This window comes from Equus asinus, chromosome 2, assembly GCF_041296235.1.
Source record: "Equus asinus isolate D_3611 breed Donkey chromosome 2, EquAss-T2T_v2, whole genome shotgun sequence".
NCBI lineage: Eukaryota > Metazoa > Chordata > Mammalia > Perissodactyla > Equidae > Equus > Equus asinus.
Window position 1 is genome coordinate 138,048,518 of NC_091791.1, and position 23,317 is coordinate 138,071,834.

The following is a 23,317-nucleotide window of genomic DNA, read 5'->3' on the forward strand; positions in this document are numbered from 1 at the left end:
AAACCTGCTAAATTTCAAGCATGATGCTAGTCATTTCAGATACAAAGAAATAATGGGCTTTATTTATTTATTTATATTTCACTTTATTTTAAAGAATATTTGGGGCAAATTTAAAGGAAACTTCTGATAGACAACAATGGCAAAATATAAAAGAGACCAGAGAAAGTATAAATAAAATGGAAAACTATCATGACCAAAATAAAAATATCCTATACAGATCCTGTAGAACAAGAAAGATTATATCAGTTCCTTTCATTTTTGGACCTGGGCTTCCTGGTGGCCAAAACAAAAAGGGAGACACTGTCAGTTCACAATTTTTGTAATTAAATGATCATCAAAATAGGGTAGCTATATTCGCAAAATTAAGTGGTAAAAGAAATCTCTCTCACAGGACTTTATATAGGGAACATTGAGAGATTGACTTGGCTATAGTCTCAGCTGAATTCCTATAGAATATGCATTAATATACCTAGTGCAGTTGTTTTTGCAGCATCTTTTATTAGAACCCAAGAGCAAAGCGTTAAAATAAACTTGGCAATATGGGTCAAATATGTAGCCTATGGCCTTCCATCTTTATCCTCCCCAAAGCATAAAACGTTGCCCCTGGCACAGAGGATTTTCATTATAGATCTCAGACACCGAAACAAATAGACATGCCTAAGTCCCAGACTATAAATGATAAGAGTGTAAAGAGCAGGAACTCTTCTGAGGTTCAGATAACCCATCACTGTGGGCCGAGCCTTAAAGGGGCCATTTCTAGGAAGCGTTGGCCTTTGGACTGAGCTGGACTGAACAAATGTGGGAAGGAGATGGATGAAAGATGAGTCAGGCTGACCATGACTGATCTGATTTGTTCTTTTCACTTAAACTGTGTTGTGCCTCAGTTTCATATGTCTGTGGAGGATACTCACCCTGGGCACCAACTAGAAAGTGAAACTGCAGGGCGTTCATGGGCTCTGGCCAAGGAGCCATCAGCAATCCCATTACCAAAGCTTAGAGTGAGTCTCTTAAGGCAGATTTGGCTTCAAGCACAATCACAGCTCTATTTTCATGAAGTAATTTCACTTGTTTGCCCCAGTTAATATTAATAAGCCCAAGGCTACGTGCTTCTACTTATCAGAGCACAAAGATAATAGCATAATAGAATGTTCAAGCTGAGATGGACTTTGGAGATCCTCTCATCCAAACTTCTCATTTGATAGATGAGGAAACAGAGGTGCAAGGAAGTGAAGGGCCAAGTTGCAGAGAGTCAGATTTACAGCCTGGGCTGGAGTCTAGTTTCTCTGACAACCAGCCCTATACATGGTCCATCAGATCTTTCTGACATCTCCCTACCTCATCCCTGAGAATAGGAGTGTGGTAGAAATAATATTGGACCAAACAGTGGGAGAACCAGGATAAAAACATATCTTCATTCATTTTATGTTGAGTTTCTCTAGCCTCTTATTTCCTCCCCACAACCTCAACTTCATTGTGAAAGCAGATGCCTGATACTGTTCCCCAAAGGAAGAGAAGAGATAAAGCAAAGTGTCTGGAATACTGGCAATACCGTGGTCCTTTTGAATCAGCCCAAACTTGGGATAAACCCAGTGCTGGTGGTACTTGGCACTCTGTACCTTTGAGCACAACTTCTAACCTCATTGAACCTAAGCTTCACTGGATTGTTGCAATCACTGAGTGAGTAAATATATACAAAGCACCTAGTACAAGGCCTACCACTGAGATGCTCAAAACATGCTCATTCTCTTTATTGTGGGCCTGCCTGCTTCCTTCCTAATAGACCACATGTAAGTCCAAGTGTATCTCATGGGACACGAATCATCCAGAACTCCATGTAGTGAGAATGTAGAGTAATATAATGTTCTGAAGTTCTTACCTCTCTCCACTGAATAAGTCAGCCTGAGAGTCTCATTTCCATTTCTCTTCAACTATCCAAACATCCATTTTCACCTACACGGAACCTTCTACTGGTCCAGGGACAAATAAATCACATTTCTAGTGGTCCCAGGACAATTCAGCTTTAAAGAAAAAGAAAGGATGGCAACATGAAGGACATTTGCTGTGTTCAGCTGTCACCAGGTCCCCATTGGAACCATGAAAAATTATGGCCAATAAAATAACATTTTTCAAAATGTGACACTACCCTTAAATTTATCTTGGGAAATCAATGTATTTTGAAGAGAATATTTGAGGGCAATTCATTTTTCGAGTGCTCAGTAACACATCATACATGAATTGCATTATTAATTTATATTGGAATAATTGTTTTGTCTCACCAGTCATTTTCATAAGCTCTGGCATTAATTTTCTCTTTCTTTTAAATCATCTCAAAATATTAGCACATACACCACCCCCAGCATGCTACCCAATCTTCTCCACCTCCTCCTACAAATATAAAAATTATTCAGCCGTGTTGCCATGCAGAATCTTCTGGCCATCCTTCTGTGATAATGAAAAGAATAAGAACAAAAGCAGCGATCATTGATTGAGGTTGACTGTCTGCCGAATAGAGTATAGAACAGTTTAACTGTATTATTTTAATCGTTCCAACAATCCTATAAGGTAGGTGCCATTATTATGCTAATTTTACATATGAGGAAACTGAGGCAGAGAATCCTTTTCTAAAGCAGAAAAATAAACACCATCCCCATATATGAGGTTCCGTGAACACAGCTTCCCTAAACTAAGTTTGCTTAAATCAGGATGTGTTTGAGTGCTACAAAAAATGTAACTCTCGTCTTTAACTGTATTCAAGTCTAAGTGGTGAAGGGCAGAATAAAGTACCTATTGAGTTAAAACCAACAAAACAATGTCTTTGAAAGGAATTCTTTTCTTTTTTTAATGAATGAACCCATTGGGTTACTTGTCTATGTCATAGTGTTACGATGACTTTACCATGACGTGTACTAGTGTTTTGATTGTTTTGCTCCTGGAGAGTCAGGACACTTGGGTGTCAGCCCTGGCTCTGTCACTCTCTGTGCCACATCAGGTAGGTCACTTCATCTTTCTGAATTTCAGTTTTCTCAATTACAAAAGATTGACCCTACGACCCCAACATTCTCAGAGGTTATATTGACCACAGGGTAGATCCAAGCTGTTTACAAACTAATCCTGAAGACGATGAGGGAAAAACACCCATCTTTAAGGCACTGCATTCAACATACAAAGACTCAGCCTTGCATTTCAACCTGTCTGAAGGGAGAACTGTATAATTGGACTGCAGAGAGGAAAAAGCCTGTATGAAAGCTTAATAATAACAATAACCTGGGAGGGGAAAAAGGCAGTCTTGAAGGATCACAACACTAAAAGCTCATTAAGATCTCTGTCCCAGCTATTACACTTCTAATTGAACAGTTACACAAATAGATGTACAATACAATCACCTAATTAAGGCTCCGACCTCAGAATCGAGTGAAAGCTTGTACAGTTCCTGCACCCCCCTTTAAAAAGCTGTTCTGGCAAGCTTTACGAAGAGAAACTGTCCTCTTATGACTTCACTAAAATAACAGGAAAACTCAAACAAGTGCCTCTTTTTTTTTCCTACCCCAAACCCACCTCCCACTCTCCTTTTCTTTCCTTTAACCACTGGGAGTGTGTTCCTTTGGCGGGAGAGGATGCAGTTCACTTACTCCGATGGTGCCTGCCGTATCATTTTCAACATTTTTCCTACCATTTCAGTGTTTTTCTACCATGCCCTCCATCAGTGCCTTGATCCACAGGACTCCGGGTCTGAGAGAGTCTTGTTCAGTACTCTCAAGCAAGGTTCTCTCCCTATTGGATAATTGGCTGTCTTAGCTATATATGGGTTTTACTTTCTCTTGCCCACTTGTCCTTGCCCATATATACATCACAGCTAAGAATTTAGCAGAGACATAGTATTGAACTTCTCTGTACTTTTCCCTCTTGTCCTGACCTTTGTGAAGCAGAGGGATGCCAGGACCCATAGGAGGCAGCCTTGGGGGGAGGAGTGAAAATCAAGGGTTGCCTTTGAAAATGGAGAGTCCACAGGCTTAGAAAAATTCTAAAGGGAGTTAAAGATTTGTACATAGAGGATATTCATAAAGTGTTCGTTTCCTATCACTCTGGGCTAGTTGCTTTCCATGCTAATGGAAGTTGGAATATTCATCAGCTGGAGCCAAGATAAAATCTAGAATGAAAATAATTTGAACTTAAAGTTGACCACCTCCATAAATTATTTTCCTTCCATCCTAAAACTAAGCACCTATTTTGAGGGCAGCTTAATATACCTGTTGAGGAGAGCTCAGTGACCTAGAATTCCCTTAGAGCCTTCCGTCCCCTTAAATTTGAGTGGTGTGGCCTTCTGCAGGGCCACTTAAATGAAGGAGAGTCTAACACACCAGGACACTTAATGTCAAATTACATAAAGAGGAAGGCAGTTTAGAGAGATGCTTCATTCCTCTGAATTCCAAAAAAGTATTTCTAATGCTTTTTAAGTGAGGAATCGCTGCCTTTTGCTTGACCGACAGCACAGTGTAAGAGAGTTCTCCTCTCAACCCTGCATATACTAGCCATGTCACATTGCGACACCACCAGCTACTCCCCAGGGTGACTCTGAGGGCCCAATGAGCACACATTTATGAAGGTGCTTTTAAATGGAAAGGTGGCTTACCATGTAAATGGTTGAGTCTACAAACATCCCCAGCTCCTCTAGTGGGAGGTGATGTACAAAAATTAAGAGGTAAACACATTTTTATGAGATACATGATTGACATTAAACCACCTCTGCTATGGATGGTAGACCTCTTTATCAACTGTGATATGCATATGATTCACTCATGAATTTAAATTCCAATAAGGATAAAGGATTCTGAATGTTGTCTTCAGGATCTGGTTTTATTGTTGGCATCCTCACTAACAACCAAAAAGTCTTTTTCAGAGACTCAGGCTGGAGCATGATTGTTAAGGACATCCCTAAAGACTGTGTGCACATCATTATTAAAGGACTTTTCCCACCATGTTATTGGTTGATGCATCCATCACTCTCAACTGGGACTCTAGGGGCTCAAGGGAGAAAATCTCCTGCCCCAGGCCTAGCACAGTTTTTGATACCCAGTGGATGTTCACTAAATATTTGAAAAGAGAAAGGCAGTGAGAGGTAAAAAAGAGTGAGTTCTGCACTAAATCCTAAATACTCAACATTTCCCCTAGCACACAGTGAGTGCCCAATGAATGCACATTGAATTAATAGCTTTGATATCTGTAGCAGATATTATAGAACTTTATACTTAGATAATAACTGATACTTGTTGAGCATTTAGGGAATTTAGGCAATAAAGCTGAGGACTTGGGTTTCACTGCTTGGATTTTGACAATATCTCCATTCCTCACTGGACTCTGGCTATGGGTTGCTATTTTATGAACCGTAGGTGGACTACAGTCTTCTGGGGCAGAAGGCACTGCTTCAATTGTTTTCCTTAACGCTCTAGCAAAGAGTTCAGCCAGTTTTAAGGGACAGCATAGTCTATGCCTGTTTGTGCTGGATTTTGGGTCAAATGGCCTCTATTTTCCTCAGAAGGTGTGAGTGAGAGCCTTTATTATTGGAAGCTTGAGGTTTGGCACAGTCTCGAAGGTGTCAAGTTTCTTGCAACTTTTGACCTTTGATGCTACACTTAGATTTTCCATTGATGAGCAAATTATGCATCTGCGATTAGAGAAATGACTATATGCTTTTGGATTGGGTGTACGGCAAACTAAAACCAGTGATCAACACATTTAGAATGGTTTGAGAACACAGATTTGGTTTCAGTCCCCATCTAAAGATTTGGATGGTTATCTGAACTTGACTCATCTCATCTCAATCCGGACCATTGAATTTGCAACACAAAGCTCGAAACCTCAAGAAGGAGGACTCCTGACATTTCTGGTCATGCCAGCTTCCCATCAGGCCAGCCACATTTCAGTGAAATGTCTTCAGGCATTTTGGCACGTCCAGTTCTGTTCCAGGTCCAGGTTGTGGTTTCTTTGAAAGTAGTAGGTGTAGGTGGTAGGTACATGGAAATAGGCCACCGAGCTCTGCAGAGTTCAGGTCAAGAATCCGCTACTGAGCTGAGGAGAGAGGGTTGAAGAGTCTGCATTCCTTCAGCTGTTTGCTGTGTCCTCCTGGAGGAGAGAGAACTTCAGCAAAAATAACCGGCATCCTTAGGTAAATTCCACAAACACTAATTAAGTGTTCCCCACCCCAATCCATCCAGTGTCTTAAAATTGAATGCGGTCACGAATTACCTGTGGATCTTATTAAAGTGAAGATTCAGATTCAGTAGGTCTCGGGGGAGCCAGAGACTCTGCACTTTTCACAAGCTCCAGGTGGCGCTGAGGCTGCTGGTCCATAAACCATAAGTATTTTGAGTAGTAAGGCCCCATGTGCGAAGACCGTAACAAGCGTAGTTAACACAAAGGTGACTACATGAAGACAAAGCCATTACCCTTAGGGAACCACCTTGTGGTGGGGAGACAGACAGGTAACAGTAACCATTCCACAAGTGCTCAGGGCAGAGATGGAGGTGAATGGAGCCCTGCCCTGGGCCTTGGAGGTGAGTAGGATGTGAGCAGATAGGGAGGCCAGAAAAAAGTATTTTAGGCAGAAGCAAGAGCCTGGGAAAGATGAGAAACCAAATACAAGCTTGTCATCTTGCTGCAGAGCAGACACCTAAAATATTGCCCGGTTCATTCCCAAGCCCCAGGGGAAAAAAATGAAGCATATGAAAGCACAGAACATTCCTGTGGCAAGTAAGCAATCGCTCGCATCCAAGAGCACCAGGCCCTCTTTCTGCCGCACAATATAATTAGAGCGTTCGAGATGTGGAATCAGAAGAAGCACCAAGCTGAGGGTATTGTGAGCCAGCTGAAGCTGTGAGAGTCGAGTATTCCCATTCTCAGCGCTATTTGCGGCCTTGCTGTTACTTCTTGTGGATTGACCAAATTAGGATTTTGCTTTTTGTTAGCGAAATTTTCTTTCTTTTTAATGAATCTGAAAACTCAGAGTGAAACTCAAGCAGTTTGCTCTATTTCCCCAGGTTTTTTCCTCTCCTTCCTGTTGCCCACCCCTGCTTTACTCCATCCCTATGGTCCCTTGGAATTCCACCCAGAAATGAGACCCGTTGGCATTGCACATACTGCAGATCTCTTCTCACATTTGCTCTCCACACTGGCCCTTCAAACTTTCTGATCCCGACTTGGAGAGTCTAAGCATTGCAATCCAACAGTTGCCCAGAAAAAAACTCACCTGGTCTTTCTCTTTCGCTAACCAGCAGCAAGGCGCAGAACATGTCTTCCTGTAATGGTAACAACAGCTTGCTCTGAAATGTACACAGCTCTCATTTTCAAGCCCTCCACTTATCCTGCCAAGTAATTAGGGAGGGTACTAGCGTTCTTATCCCCATTTAGCAGGTGGAAAAACTGAGGCCCAGAGAGCCACAGCTCATAAGTCGTGGACCAATGAAGTGAATCTAGTGTTGTGACTCTGCATAGTAGCATTACGTACTTACCATGGGCAGGCCCTGAAACAATCTTCAGTCAATCCTCACAGCAATTCAGATTTCAGAGAGAAAACTGAGGCTTAGAGAGGCTAAGGAACTTTCCTGAGGTCAGTGAATTCCAAACTTGGGGTGCAAACCCCAAATTGTCTGATCTCAGAGTCCTCGCTCTTACCCTGATGCTGTATAGCACCTTAAATCATTCCACAGTCCATTCTGCCTTCACTACACCTCCCTGGGCCTTCTTTTCTCATCTGTGAAATGGCGGCGCTATCTGTGATCTGTAAGACCTCTTCCCAGCTGTAGGACACTGTGAACCTGTAATTTCGTCTCAGAAACCAGAGCTCTTCACTGCCAGCCTCTATTCAGTGCTAATCATTTTGCTTAATTATGGTTAACTCCAAGTGTGCTTTACCGCAGCTGTCAACACACTTCAGTTTGTTATGCTGCCGAAGTTGATAGCTGGATGATAGCACCTGTGTGCCACTTTGCAGGGTGTATTCAGCAGCCAGGCAGGCCTTCTACTTGGCTGCGTGCTACCATGTTCCATCTTGATGCCAGCTTCGTTCCTCTGTTTATACTGGAAAGAAGCGAGCATACCTTCAGCTACAAATGCCCGGTAAGCAACCTCAGCAACCTTTGGCTGAATGTAAACTGCTCATTGTATTCCAAAGCCTAGCATGTTGTGTCAATGGGGTGTTCAAGGTGAAGAGAAGCAAAGGCTCACAAATAACACATTTGCTCCCACGTTGGGCGCAAGAGCAAAGAGAATTTCAGTCTCGGGCTTGTCCATAGCTCCGCCTCCTGGGTAGTGCCCCCTGTGGTGGAATTCTCTGCTCCTTGTTTCCCTTCAAGCTTCAGGAGGTGCCATGTTATCTAGAAAGCTTTCCCTGACGTGTTCTGTCTGTGCTCACACTTTGCCTGTGTGTCCCTGAACTGCCATCCATCACAGCCCTTGCCCCACCGTAATGAAAATGTCTCGCATTATTTTTCTGGCTGAGGGTACCAGCCATATGTCATTCATCCCTGGATGCTCTCCCACTGAATGTTTATTGAATGAAGAATGGATGAATGAATGAAGCCATAATGGCTTTCTCTGTGTTCACCCTCCAGTGTTCTACATACAGATGAGGAACAAGATTTTCCTTTGTCTTTCTGGCATTCTCCTGGTGTTCCTCCTCCTTCCTCTGTGGACAGATTTGCTCCGTTCACCCAATTGCCCTATCTCTCCTCCCAGCCTTCTCCCAAGCTCATCGACATCCATACAGCATCCCTTCTCGCTCTCTTTCCTTACCCCGTACACTCCTTTGACGTGCCAGGCTCTCTGTCCTCCACCTCTGAATTGACACCTAATAGTCTGCTCATTCTCTGAGTGTTCTCTGGCCAGAAAAGAGGCAACACTTTGTCTGTTGCCCTATTTGAAATAAATATGCAATTTCCAGGATTAGTCTATCTCACACTCTGCAGATACTCTTTTCTTTCCCTTTGATCCATACACAATGTAAAATTATATATTTATATTTTAAGTTGTAAAGTACCAATCCATTTGCCTCAATGACTTTTCCAAAATATGGTTTGTCTACCTGATGTTTTTATACTATCTGAGAACCCTCCTAGTTCTAAAAAAATTAAGTCAGTAATTCTATAAATCAGGGATGGATGTCACCCCGAGAGATTACATCCAAGAGATTTGCTGCCAGATCTTAAATCTCAATAGGTGGCTTGTTGGTCAAACGGAGACGTGGCCAAGGTGAATGCCGTTGGGTGTTATTGCTAGGGAGAGAGTTAGAAGGGAAATAAAATATTGAATGGTGGAGGGCTTCCTCCTTGAGAGAGAATCTATCATGCTGCTTAATAGTGGCCTCAAGTGTGCCAGGAAGGGAGTTTTCCCTGAGCTTTTCTCCACTTGATTATTTTCCACTGATATTTTCCTTCTCCACTTGATCGGTTTCCTGGGTTGGTGGTGAGGATCTTCAGACCTGTTCAAGGCTGTGGTTGGTCAGGAGGGATCAGCACAGCCATATTTAACTTCAATGGGTTTAACAATTATTTAACATTGCTAAAAGTTTAGATTCCCAGGCCCTTCATCAGGATTGCTGATTTAATGTATAGGGAGTAAGCCCAGAAATCTGCATTTTATTTAATTTTAGTTCAAATTTAATACAGGAACAAGGTTTTTTTTCATCATCATATATTACAAAAGAGTAAAAATAAAATGTAAGACACCATACATTTGCCCTCCAAGACAAGAGTCAAATTCTAGCTGCACAATGGGAGAACCACGGCAGAGTAAACTGAAATATAACTCTGCTTCAGTTTCTGCCATTGTCCTCCTTCATGATTATGTCACTGAATCTGACCAGTTCCACCGGGTGGAATTCTGCACTGCTTCTTCACTTTGGGGGCAGGTTAGAGAAGAGTGGCAAAGGCCTCTTGGAAAATCTAGTGAAAGCACAAAGATCTTAAGCCCAAGCATGGATTCCTTTGGCGAGGGGGAGAGAAGAGGTAGGGGTTCCATACATGTAGGGGTTCCATACATGCCAAGTGAAAAATCTTGCCTTTGACAAGAATTTCTTGTCTCCTCAGTAGGGCTCCTTGTAACTGTAGAGAGCAGAAGCACCCAGGGAATGAGTCAGAAGTTATGCAGGCGCCCATACGATCTGTCATGTGGTTTCCATATTACTGTAAAAGTTGATCCTAAGTTTTAGCTGCCCTGCCGGGCCATGTCTCTCTCTCTTGTTTGCAACATGAAAGGCCAGGAGACCTCTCATTCCTTTGATACCCAGTGCTCCTGGAAACTTTAAAGAACAGATTTCTCCCACATCTTACCAAACAGCTTGTGTCTACCAATGAGTTATATACAGGCCAATAAAGCGGACAGTGCCAGAAGCATCGTCAGTGTGGTCAGCCTCACAGCCAAACGTGATCTGAAGCTCTGCCCCAGCCTCTGAGCCTGAGTCAGCTACTTCTGGATTGCTTTGCTTTGCTTAAAACTACTACAAACATTTTTTCTAGACCTGTTCACCAGGGTCAGGTACTGAACTTTAGAAAGAAAACTCTTATTGCTACGTTGAGTGATTGTCTATGTTTTGGAGTTATTGCTGATAGTACAATTGATTTCCTTCTGGTAAGGAAGGGGGCAAATATTTTGAACTACCAAACTATCATTCCTGCTTTGTCCTCTATGCTTAGCGGGTTTGCCCATCAGATTCTCCATTACTGGATGAATTGAACAATGCCAAATGCCTTTACTAGAGCACACCTTGTGGACCAATATCACATCCTAATGTGATGGTGTTTTTAGGGATAGTCATCATAAGTATTTGTGATTTACGTATTTTTGTTGTTAGGAAGCTTAGCTGAAGTGCCACATGTTGCTAATTTTGTTCCTGATACCCACCTACCAAACGCCACACTCGGCCATATGCTCACGTATGTACAATGTGCCTTAGTTCACTTTTCTTCTACTGTTTTATGTATCATCCCACCTAAATAGGTGTGTATGTCCCATTTCTTAGATTCCATTGAATCATCAACAACAGAAAAATCTTCTCTCCTAGGAGACTCTAATACAGAAAAGCAGCATTACCTCAGAGTCTATAGGGATAGAGATTCTCCCAGAGTGGGTGTTATTCTTAGCTAATAATAACATTGATTGCATTTATATTGTCCCTGATCATTTATAAATGATCATCTTTTCTCATATTTAATCATCACGAAGACCTTATGCCATAGGTATTTAGGTCATTCCAACTTTCCAGATACAAAAACTACAGAATCACAGTACAGGAATGATAAAAGATGATATAAATTGCCCATCAAATACGGACAATAATTGAGATTTGAATGCAGGTCTATCTGACTCCAAGTCCAGTGTCCTTCCAGTTCATTCTACATTTAAATTTCCTGAAATTCTGCAAATTAGATAGTGGTATTGTTGTCCATGCTGGGCCGCAGTGATTGGACTATTCATGGGACCACGTGGCTAACACCCTCCACTATTGTATCAAGACCTGTCCAGATATATTGTGAGCCTGTTTCCACACTACGGTGATGTCATGAGATGTTTTAATCGCCAGCTGCTTCTTCTTTGATGTCTTCTTGTTGGCAATGGTATAGCCATTTGTTACACACCCAATTAAGTCAGCAGTCTTGTAGTCTTTTGTAGAATGTGGAAACTTCTCGTTTTATGCCTTGTGACTCTGCTTCATGGAGCCAATAAGGGAGATGACGGGAAAGGTTACAGTCACTCCATTTCTCTATTATCGTCTTCTACTGAGAGCTTATCACTAATTTCGGTGTCAGAGCAGTAGTCATTTTGAGGTCTCACGAAACCCTACATACTCCACAGAAATGCAGACAGCCCCCCTGACCTTTGCGACTGGAGATAATGGCCAAGGCTGAGGCACAGTGACCTTTAGGCCAAGAGTGGGTGGCAGCACTTTCTTTTCTGTGACATTCATTTTGCTTTTGCCTCTGTCTGTATTTTTAATTGGAAGCATGTACAATGTGAATCTGCCTGCTTCCCCTCCACATCCTGAACTCTGAGTAGAAAGATTGTGTCTGGCTGGCTCTTGTCATAAAGGAATGCTCTCAACGCTAAGCTGGGGGTCATTACTAATTGACACAGTTATAGACACAAAGGATATTACATGCGACCTTTTAGGGGGAGATGCTGTTATCAGTACAAGGCCTTTGTACCACCTGGCCCAGCCCATGCTTCTTGCTCATATTCATTTTACCCCCATCATCCCTTGAGATGAATCTGGCACTTCGATTATTTTTTTCCCCCAAACGGCATGTTTTATTGCAGCAGAATTCTTATTATGCAAGGAGAGCCACAACCACTTAAACCATTTCTTCAAGTTCCATCTCAGGTTGGTTTCCTCCATGAAACTCTTCCCTGCAGACTCACCCAGCACCCTTCATTCCCGCTCTGGGCTGAAGACCCATGCTCTATGCTAGCCCATGCCAAAGCTCCTGTTATTTATTCTATTTAGTTCTTTATTATTTGCTAATTCTATAATGTCCCCAGATTACTTTCCACGTGTTCATCTTGTTCCATCAGATAGGTTTTTTTACTACGTGTCACCCAGAAGCTGGTGTAGGGGAGGAAGACATTTCCTCTACCCACCGTGGGTTCTTCTGGCCAGAGAATGAATTAAATTCACATGAGACAGAATAACAGGAGAAAATTAAACAAAGCTTTATAACATGTATACATGGGAGAGGCTCAGGCAACCTGAGCAACTCGCCAAAATGGCCAAAGCCACCACCTTAAATATCATCTTTAGCTAAAGACAAAGGAGGATGTTGGGGGTGGGGGGGAGTTAGTTACAGAAGGTTACCAGACAAGTGCAGTAAACAAAGGGTCAGGTTGTTATTGCAGATTTGAGTCCTTGCCTTCTGCATTGATAAGAGTTTCTAGAGATAAGGTCATTCCCCTTCTTCCTGTACAGAGAGGGAGACACCTTTGCAGATGGAGATTTCCTTTATAATGTAAATGTTTCTTAACAAAGGGTAAGTAAACTCTGCTTTTCAGAGTTTCTTTCCCATCTGCAGTTTTTAAAAGTAACCAGCCCAAAATAATCCTCATGCCAAAGAGACGTATCTTGGGGTGGCCAATTCCAGTCCCCCACACTGGCTACCAAAATTTCCTAAGCACCAACCATGTGCCGGGCCCTGTGTTAGATGCTTCATACATAATTTCATTTAATCCTCATAACACCCCAGGCAGTTAGATGTTGCTTCCCCATTTTATAAATGATAGACGGGAACTTCTATACACTCTGCGTGTTATAAGCTGCCAGGAGTCACACACAGCTAGTGAGCAGAGGAGCCAGACTGCTGTACAGCAACCACGTGCTAAGGCAGGGAGCCAACTGCTGGACACCATTTGGGATGGGGGCAGGGGGGCTCCAAGTATGTACAATGATAGGCTCCTGGAGGCCCCCAAACCCAGATTAAATTGCCCTGTTTCACATACTCCACAGTGCCAGGTTCGTGGGTGGTGTTCACTAATAACACCCATGGTGGTATTCTTAAACATGACACACTTCTGGCTGAATTACGTAGGGACAGGCCGCCTAACGAGGTTCATTCACCAGCGCATGGTCAGGGCAGGAGTCCCTCTGACAGGGCCCGACTGGGCTTATGCAATTGCAAAAATGCTTGCTGCTCATCCATCAGCTTGCTCAGCAAATACTTACAATGTTGGCACATGCTGGGCACTGGGGAGACGCTGTGGGAAATGTGGCAGAGTCCTGGCCCTCGGGGAGCTGAGACATTATCGAGAAACACTGACTTCTTCTTGAGAACCGTCCAGTGATCCAGAAGAAAAGTTCTCACAACTTATATCTAGTTGGCACAGTGACCTTTCTGACAAAAGCTGGAGGGAGGAAAACTGTTGTGGGGGAAAAAAATACATACACACACACACACACACACGCACTGCTATAAACCAAAGCCACTGAATTGTCCTTAAAGGAAAACTTACAGAATGCCAAGATTTACTTTGTCGTCGTATTTGAAATTGCCTCTCATTTTCAGAAAACTCAGAAGAGGAGACAATGGTTTTCTTTTACTTTGAGTTGTATGATTTGGACAGCCTGGGACCTAGAACACCCCAATACCCTAGTCCCTCAAACTTTCCCCCACTATCCAGGCATGTGGCGCCCACCCTCCCAGCCAACGCCTTTTTTTTTTTTTTTTAAGATTTTATTTTTTCCTTTTTCTCCCCAAAGCCCCCCGGTACATAGTTGTGTATTCTTCGTTGTGGGTTCTTCTAGTTGTGGCATGTGGGACGCTGCCTCAGCGTGGTCTGATGAGCGGTGCCATGTCCGCGCCCAGGATTCGAACTGACGAAACACTGGGCCGCCTGCAGCGGAGCACGCGAACTTAACCACTCGGCAACGGGGCCAGCCCCCCAGCCCACGCCTTTTACACACACGCCCAGGGACCCCAGTATGTCAGCAATAGAGCAATCATGCCTTCTTCCTGGGAGACAGGAGGAATGGCGTTTCCAAGGTGGCAGGATTGATGCCCAAAATTGTAGAAGGGGATGACAGGGTGCCAACATCTTAGAAGAACACTGTGCTTTTATGTTCTGCCGACTTTTGAAATCCAGCTCCTGCCCGTAAATCATCATGTAACCGTGTCAAGGATTATATAGGGTTTTTATGTTTATACGTTTGTGTGCATTGTTGTTCCTGATGATTCAAGCAGTGGGGCCCGCGGGGAAGCTTGGTCCACCTTGCGGAGCACTTAACAAGAGCCCCGACAAGAGCAATATGTTACCACTTTTGTTTGTATGGCATCTTCACACCCACTCACTCAGCAACAGCCTGAATGAGATGCGCTCGGCTGCTTTGTGTGGGGGGAAAAAGAATGAAAATAATGGCCATTCAGGGAAAATAAAGCTTTTTAGTGCTTTTCAGAAAGCAGTCTTGTTTTCATTGTTGTCCCTGTGTTCACATAATGGCCTTATCCTTGTCCTTCATTGAAACATGCCCAAAGCAAGGAAAACATCTCACTCTGCACATAGATAAATGCCTCCTCTTAAAGTGATCAACGAGGAACGCGTGGGCCTGCGAGGGCTGTTGGGCCAGGTGTGTAGAGGGTGAGTGAGGAAAGGGCTCTCTGGATGGAGCAAGGGCAATGAACAGGTGACTGGGTAGCGGGAAGGGGCCTGTTAGGAAATTAGCTTTGGAAACTAGGTTCTGTCTGCAAGACCTTGAGAAGAGGAAAAACATGGTTTTCCCCATTATCAACACCATTGTGCGCTTTGATTGGGCACTCACTGTGCTCCAAGTATGGTGCTGGGTGTCCTTTATGCATCATGTAGTCCTCACAAAACTCTCTGAGGAAGATGCTATTATCCCCTTTTAGACATGAGGAACCTAAAGTCTCGCAAGATCAAGTCACCTCCCCAGTGTCGCTTACCTGGCAAGTGGTGGAGTCAGGATTCGAACCCAGGTACCATGTGACCATGCACACCAACCTCTTAAACTCCACCCCAGCATCCTCGGAACCAAATCTCCTGGTCTTACAATTTAGAGGGGATGACACCTGGACAAGGATGGGAATTTTAGGGAGAGTTACTTTGAAAACCTTAAGTGGTGGTCCCAAGTATACTTGATGGCTCATCCTCATGCTAGGACTGTGGGGAGCTGCATGTTGTATCAATCAGTCAAACGTACAAGAGGTGGAATGAGTGAGGGCATCAGCCTGGGTTCAGGTCTGGGTGTCCCATAACCAGCTCAGTAAACATAAACTTTTCACTGCTCCTCCCTGGGCGTTGGTAGCCTGAGCTCTCAGCTCTACTCCATGCTCATTAAAATCAGTGCTGGGCTGGAAAACTATCAAGGTCCTCCCCACAATAAGATTCTCTGCTCCTGCCTCTCTCCAGGCAGCTCTCTTCATGGTGACTTCTGTTAAGTGCTTATTTCTGTTTGTCCTCATGACAGGAAACCCACTAGAGCTACAAGACCCACTCCACCAGCCCTAAAGAGATTCTTGCCTTTATGGGAACCATGCACCCTCCCTTCTCCTGAGGCCATCCTCATCCCACCAGCCCTTCTAGGTCCAGTTGAAATCCTACCTCCTCAACAAGACCCTACTCGCGTATAGCTCTTCCCAATGCCATGTTCAGAGACATTACAATAGTATCTTGAAATTCGTCATTGTAGGAACACTGAAATTGGCAAGCACTACAAATCAGACCTTTGTTATTGTTGTTTTGAGAGCTGGTTTCTCAGCATACTACAGCTCATACCTAATGCCCCACCACTCGTTTGACCCCAACCATTTAACACCCCCACTGGCCAGTGTTTATCATGTGCCCATGCATCTCTCTCCACAGAGACTGGGGGAAGGATAGGGTCATTGAATTCTTTGTATCTCTGCAGCATCGTCATGGTACCTTGTAAACAGTAAGCACTCTCCAGTATCTATGAACGTTGTTTAGTCAACTTGGGTATACTTTTTCTCTGAAAGTTTTCAGATGATATCCATTTAGTTAAAAGAAAATTTTTCAAATAGCCAATTGTCACTCATTCATTCTTTAGCTCATTAACCATTTATTGATACCAAGGAGCATTTACTATGTGCCAGGCACTGGTTCAAAAGGCAGAGTACCTAGGTAAACACAACAGAGGGGGTCTCTGCCCACAGGAAGCTCACATTCTAGTCAAGAGAGACAGAAAATAAACAAGTAGACAAATTAACAAATAAATTAGATACTGTCTGATAGCAGTAAATGATATGAAAAGAATAACCTAGAAGGATGCAGTAGAGGAACTGGGGGCTGGCTGGTACACCGTCTCAGATTGGAGGTGTATTAGTTTCCTATGCTGCTGTGACAAATATCTACAATTTTTTTTGTCTTAAAACAACACAAACTTACTATCTTACAGTTCTGGAGGTCAGAAGGCTAAAATGGGTTGGCAGGCCTGTGTTCCTTCTGGAGGCTCTAGGGAAGAATTCCTTTCTTGCCTATTCCAGCTTCTGGAAGCTGCCTGCACTCCTTGGCTCTTGGCCCTGGATCCCTCTGACCTCTGCTTGTGTCATCACATCTCCTTCTCTGACTCTGACTCTCCTCCTTTTCCTTATAAAGACCCTTGTGATAACATTGGGCCTGCCCAGATAATCCGGGATAATCTCCCCATCTCAAAATCCTTAATCATATCTGGAAAGTCCTCTTTGCCATGTTAGGTAGCATAATCACAGCTTCCAGATATTAGGTTGTGGACGTCGTTGGAGGCCATTATATAATAGGCCTGCCACCGGTAAGGAAGGGAAGACCTCTCTGTGGAGGTAACATTTGAGATGAGACCCAAATAATAAAAACATATAAGGAAAAAGTATTCCAGAGAGAGAGAACAGCCTGCAAAGCTCATGAGCCTGGCCCAAGCCCGGAGTTTCTGAGGAAGATGCCAGCATGACTGAAGTGAGCAACCAGAGGGAGCCTGGAGACGTAGGTGGGGCCCAGGTACCTCAGCATCACAGGGGCCAAGGTAGGAGCATGGATCTCATGCTGAGTGGGATGGGGGGTTGGTAGAGGACTCAAGGGTTGTGCTTTCCACTAGGTTCATCCATATGTGAATGGAAGCGACTTTTCTGACACTTGTATAGAGCAGTGCTCTCCAGTAGAAATATAATGCGAGCCACATTTGTAAAACTTGTAATGTTCTGGTAGCCACCTTTTAAAAAGTGAAAAGAAACAGGGAAAATTAATCTTAGTAAAACATTTAATTAACCCTATACATCCAAAATATCATGTCAGCATGTGATCCATATAAAAAAAACGAGACATTTTATTAATGAGATATTTTACTTTTCTTTTTAGTACTACATCTTCAACATCCAGTGCGTGTTTTATGCTTAAAGCACATCTCAGTTTGGACTAGCCATATTTCAAGTGCTTAATAGCCACCTGTGGTCTGTGCTGACTATTGGGGCAGTACGTGTTCAGACACTATCCGCAGAGTCCTGTGCAAAGTCTGCTCAGGCAGTGAACAATGGGATGTCACAGAGAACTTGGGGCACATGTCACTCCCATTAGCCATCTCCAACTTCAGAGGCTCTGAGAAGACCACAGGAGGTGAAGGATGGAATAGCAGATTCCAGAAAGGAATGTGTCCCCTGGTGGGACTGGTGAGGCTCAGACCCAGATCCTGAGTGGACTGCTGCCTGGCTGGAACCTCCAAGGAACACCTGTCTCTATCGATTTGACTGGTCTTTATGTTCACCTCTGTGTGCCCCCCTCACACCTTCAATTCCCTGGGGAAGTTTTAGCTAAAGCCAGACCTTTCCCATTTCTTCATAGACAGGGCCATTTGTTCAACTCATTATACCAATATTACTGAAAACAAGGGCAGAGGTCAGGAACAGGAAAAACTCAATGAAGCAATGAGAGGGTATCAGTTGCTAGGGTAAGGACTGTTTGCCAGGCACTTTCAAGCTATCCCCATGCTCTCTTGTGCCCTTGCAGTGACCCCTATATTAACCACAAAAGTCTAGCCCAAAAAGCTTGGTACCAAAAGAACACCAGGTATATTCATTTAGATTTTTTACAGTGATATTAAATTAAAAGTGTTTATAAAACAGAAAATAAAGATCTGAATTAAACATATAGGTCATGGTAGTTTGCATAAAGGCCAGCTTATGAGGAGCATGTTCAATACTGCACAAGATAATAAAAATAACAGCAACGTTTATTAGACTATCCTGTTTAGAGACAGCAGTCTGTGCAGCACACTCATCTTTCAGGACAAGGGCTGGCGCCGAGTTCCATTCTGACAATGGATTCGGTGGGCTGGCATCTCAACCCTGACATCTGGCCTGTGGGTACCAGCAGCGCCATCAGAAGGCAGCTTGGCCATTTTCACATGTAGCAACAAAAGCTCTAATGTGCAAGGACAAAGGTGACTTCAGTGAGTGCTTTGGGGCTTTAGAGCATCAGTCAAATTACCAGTGGCTCTAATTAGTGTGCCTGCAATCTGGAGCAATCTATATCTGCATTCCAAAAAGGGGTGGAATGTTTCCCTCTGATCACACATTAGCACAAGTCCTTCTTGGGTGAGTTTTCCAGAATTTGAGGACATGATAGCATAGGGAAGAAGCAGTGAAGAACCTGTTGCCTTGAAAAGCAACAGTGATCTCTGCAATCAGGTGATTAACAAATATTTATCCAATACTACGAAGTGCTACATTCTGGAGGGACTTAAGCACAAGGTCCCTACTTTTCAGGCCCTTAAGACCTGCCTGGAAAAAAATACTATGCAATGATAAATAACATTACATGTGGTACACAGGGTCAGGCTGTGGTCTGGGAATCAGTAGACATGAGATCTGCCACTTACAAGTGCTGATACCTCCCATCTAGTCATCATCTAGCAGGGGCAATATCTACTGGATCACCCAAGACTCATTTCCTTGGGACAAGTCACCTTACTTCTCTGGACCTCAGGTTCCTCTTTTAGAAATTGAGAGGGTTTGGATGGATTATAATGGTGGTGATAATAACAATAGCTCCATATAGTAGTGAGTTCAAACTTGGTACTCGTGACTATGCTACATACTTTACATGAATTCACTATATTTATAAAACAAACTTAACTAAGAGATGGGTTCTTTTATTCCCAATTTATAGATGAGAAAGCTGAGATTTACACTAAGTAACTTACCCAAAATCAAAGAGCATTGAGTAATGCATAGCTGAGATTCAAGAGCAAGTCTTTGAGCCTGTAAAATTTGGGATCCAAATGCCCTGAAGTGCATCCCAGCTGTCACATTCTGTAGTTCTGAGGACCTTAAAGAATCATGGGAAGGTTGCTTAGGGGACTAAAAAGGGTGAAGACTGATGGAGGAAACCATGTTGCAGTAAAACATGGACCAGGCATGAGCAGAGCCTTGGAGAGAAGAACCATCATCTCCACCTCAGAGAATTCAGACCTAACTGTATCAGAATACCATGATGCTGAAATCAGTATCTCGTTCTGGGATATACTGATCAATCAATGCTGGTATCTCAATTTGTGTTAATGTAGCACTGGTCATTCAGCAAGTGGGTCACATAGCAGGTGAAGTCACCAGAAGGGGACCTCAAGGCTGCTGCATGACAACGATTCTCACCTTTTCAACCTTTTCATTTTATACCAGCCTCAGCCACAGGTGGGAGATCTGTGAATTTCACTTTAGCCATAAATTTTGGTAAGGACACACACACGCACACACTCAAATTGGCACCCACAAAGTCTTCACTTTGAGACAAGGGTGGGTTCAGTTTCCTTCACTTACATGACTGATGCCACCCGGGGACACTTTGGTTTAGATGGCTCACTGGCCACAAACTGTTTCGTTATGTGTTGCCCAGTTACCTTGGCTTCCTGCACATTCTCTTGAGCAGATGGTTCATCTCCTTATCTCAGAGAATTGTTTCCCCAAGTGTAGCCCCAGAGTCAATAGCTTTGATACCATCGAGGCAAGAAGGCATTAAACCACCCTTTTTATCATTGTTTTAGTTGTACTTTTTCATGTCTGCTTCATGAAAAGATGATGTGGTTAGATTTAAGCTGGGCCTTGCCGAGGATATCATTTATGCCTGGGGTTACCCACATCGTCACGTGGCTTACCTTCTTTTGCAGCATGGTGATCTTATCTTCTTTGCTGCATCTTGCCATAGAGCACCCAGCTCCCTCCAGCTTCTGTGTGTGTATGCATATACACACGTGTGCATTCAGGCATATATGGAGGTTTGCTCATGGCAGCAGCTTATAAAATTAGACTTTACTCTTCATCTCTAATGAGGCCTTTGCTATACTCTTAGAAAGAAACCTTTCCTTGGCTTTTCCACTTGGGAATTTGGAGCAAAGTTTTCCTTAAGCACACACTGTTTCATTTAAGCTGGTGATTCTGTTGTGTTCCTTGTGTACCAGGAACTAAGCTAGCTACTCAGGGTACAAAGATGAATATGACTGAGCTACTGTCCTTGAGAAAGCCCCAGTATAGCCACAGAGAGAAACTGTGTTAATAAATAGCTAGAAGCGCAAAGGAGGTGCCACGGAGGGAGTTCTGAGGGAAGACAGATGAGGGGGACCAGAGGGAAGGGCCAGGGCAGGCTATGAAAAGGAGGTGGCATTTAAACTCCATGTTCCAAGTCGAGTACAAGTTTTCCAGTTAAAGGGAAAAAATATCCCTGGAAGAGGGAACAGCAAAAGAAATATTTGAAGATGTGAACATGTGGACTATGTCCGTATATGAGGGTAAGGCTGTAGAAAGATGGGCAGGCCCAGCCGGGGAAGGACTGACTTTGTGCCTCGTCCCGGGACTTTTGGCACTTGTTGTATGCATTAAGACTTAAACCCAATGAGTGCACCCGAGACCCCAGGAAAATCAAGAGGAGACCTTCAGGGACCTTGCCAAAATGAAGAGCTTTACTTCCCCAGACAGACAGGGCTGTGCCTTCGAGTCTGACCCTGGTTCTGACTCAGCCTGTGGCTTTCCTCTCAAAGTGACTTCACCTTCCTAGTACCTGGATTGCTGTGGTCAGAACGTGAGTCTTCAAAGTGTCCTTGACTCCTACTGACAACTGAAAAGACGCATGGGAAGAATCGCTTTTATATCTCCTCTGGCCCCTGGGAAGCCCATTATTGGATCCCATAATAGGAACCAGTGTTGGTTTGTGTGGCTGCAGCTGCAAGGTTGTGGGGAGAGGGACGGAGCCCTATGCCTGGGAGACTTGGGACTCATGGTCTTATCTGGGCTCTGCCACTCTCATGCTGAATGACCTTGGACAGGTAATTTCTCTCCAGGCTCCAATGAACTCATCTGTAAAATGGGGCTGGACTCTGTGATGGGCCTCATCTGATTCTGCATTACCTCTTCAATTTTGAGGAAGTCAGAGTGGTCCATGATGGAAGTGCTTCCTCTTAACAAGGGGCCTCTGGGGGCTTTAGTGTTTTGGGCAAGAATCATCTGGTGGCCCAGTGAGGATGCCTCTCCTTCTATCTCCCTTTGCAAAACAGCAGGAGAGGGAGGGAGTTCAGAACTTCCTGCCTGCGTAGTCCTTGGGATGCAGCTTCACGAGGGAAGCAGGGGGTGAAAAAGGAGGGTGGAGTGAGAAGGAGGTGGCTGCAGGATGCAGTTAATGAGCCTGTGACTCCAATGAGTACAGCCAGCTCCAACTCTTCCATCACCACTCTCCCGCAGCAAACGCAGTGGGCGTCCTCCCACGGCCCATCCACTAGAAGCTTCCTCGGCTGCATGCCATGTTTTCACCCCATCTTCTACTTTGAAGACTGAGAATTTTCAACTAATATGCATTGAGGGCTCCTTAGGGCTCCTCCACACCGGGTCCTAGAGGTTTTGGAGAGGGTGATCCACGGCACTCCCAGACTTGTGCTGAGGGCAGGGGCCAGGAGCGTTTTGGCCACAGCACATTCAGGCAGAAGGGGCAGTGGAGAGACGTGGTCATGAGCGCAGGTTTTGCCATCATAAGACCTGGGTCCCAGCGCTGGGCCTTCTGCAGTTACTTCATCTCTGTGGGCCTCATTTTCTCATCTGTGAAGGGCAAGTACAGGACTTTATAGGATTCTCATGAGAACAAACTCACATAAAGTGCTTAACCCCATGCCCGATGTGTAGTAAGTGTCCCATAAATGGTAGCTTAAAAAAATCTATTATTATTCATGTCTAGCAAAGTGAGTTAGGGCCGGAGAGGCTCCTGTCTGCCAAGGCAAGAAATTTGGACTTTATCCTGCAGCCTGTGGGCAGCCGATGAAAGCACTCCATCAGGGAATGGTATTAAAAAAATTGGTGTTTGGGGAAATCTCCACCTGTCATCAATTTGGGGCGCATCGGAAGAAAGAAGCCATGTTGGCAAGGAGGCTCTATCAGTGTCCAAGCAAAGTGGATGAGGGCCCAGGGAGGTGGCAGAGGGAATGGAATGGAAAGAATAGAATCAAGAACTTTAAAGAGGAAGATGACTGCGGAGTAAGGAGTGGGCACTGAGCTCGGAGGCAGAAGAGGGGAATGAAGGGCAATCAGAGATGTGTTTTGAGGATGTACAATGATGGCATCCCCAAACTGATCTGTGAGGGGAGGAAGGGCAGGGCTCTTCTCTGTCCTGGAGTGGGCCTGGAGGGGAGCGAGGCTGCCATCCCCGGTCACTTGACCCAGATCCCAAAACCCCAAGGCTGGTTTTTGGCACATTGATTGGTTTATACATGCCTGTCCTCAAAAAGGGTTTGAGATGGCTTTATACCTGATGGAGTTGGTGGTTTATACTTTCCTCATAAGTAAAAATGAACTGAGACAGTAATAAC

General features: G+C 44.1%; 1 protein-coding gene across 2 annotated transcripts in view; it reads left to right on the forward strand.

Moving 5' to 3' along the window:
* The window catches only part of RORA (RAR related orphan receptor A), a 692,777-nt gene that overhangs the window by 340,491 nt on the left and 328,969 nt on the right, over positions 1-23,317 (forward strand). The window lies entirely within an intron of this gene.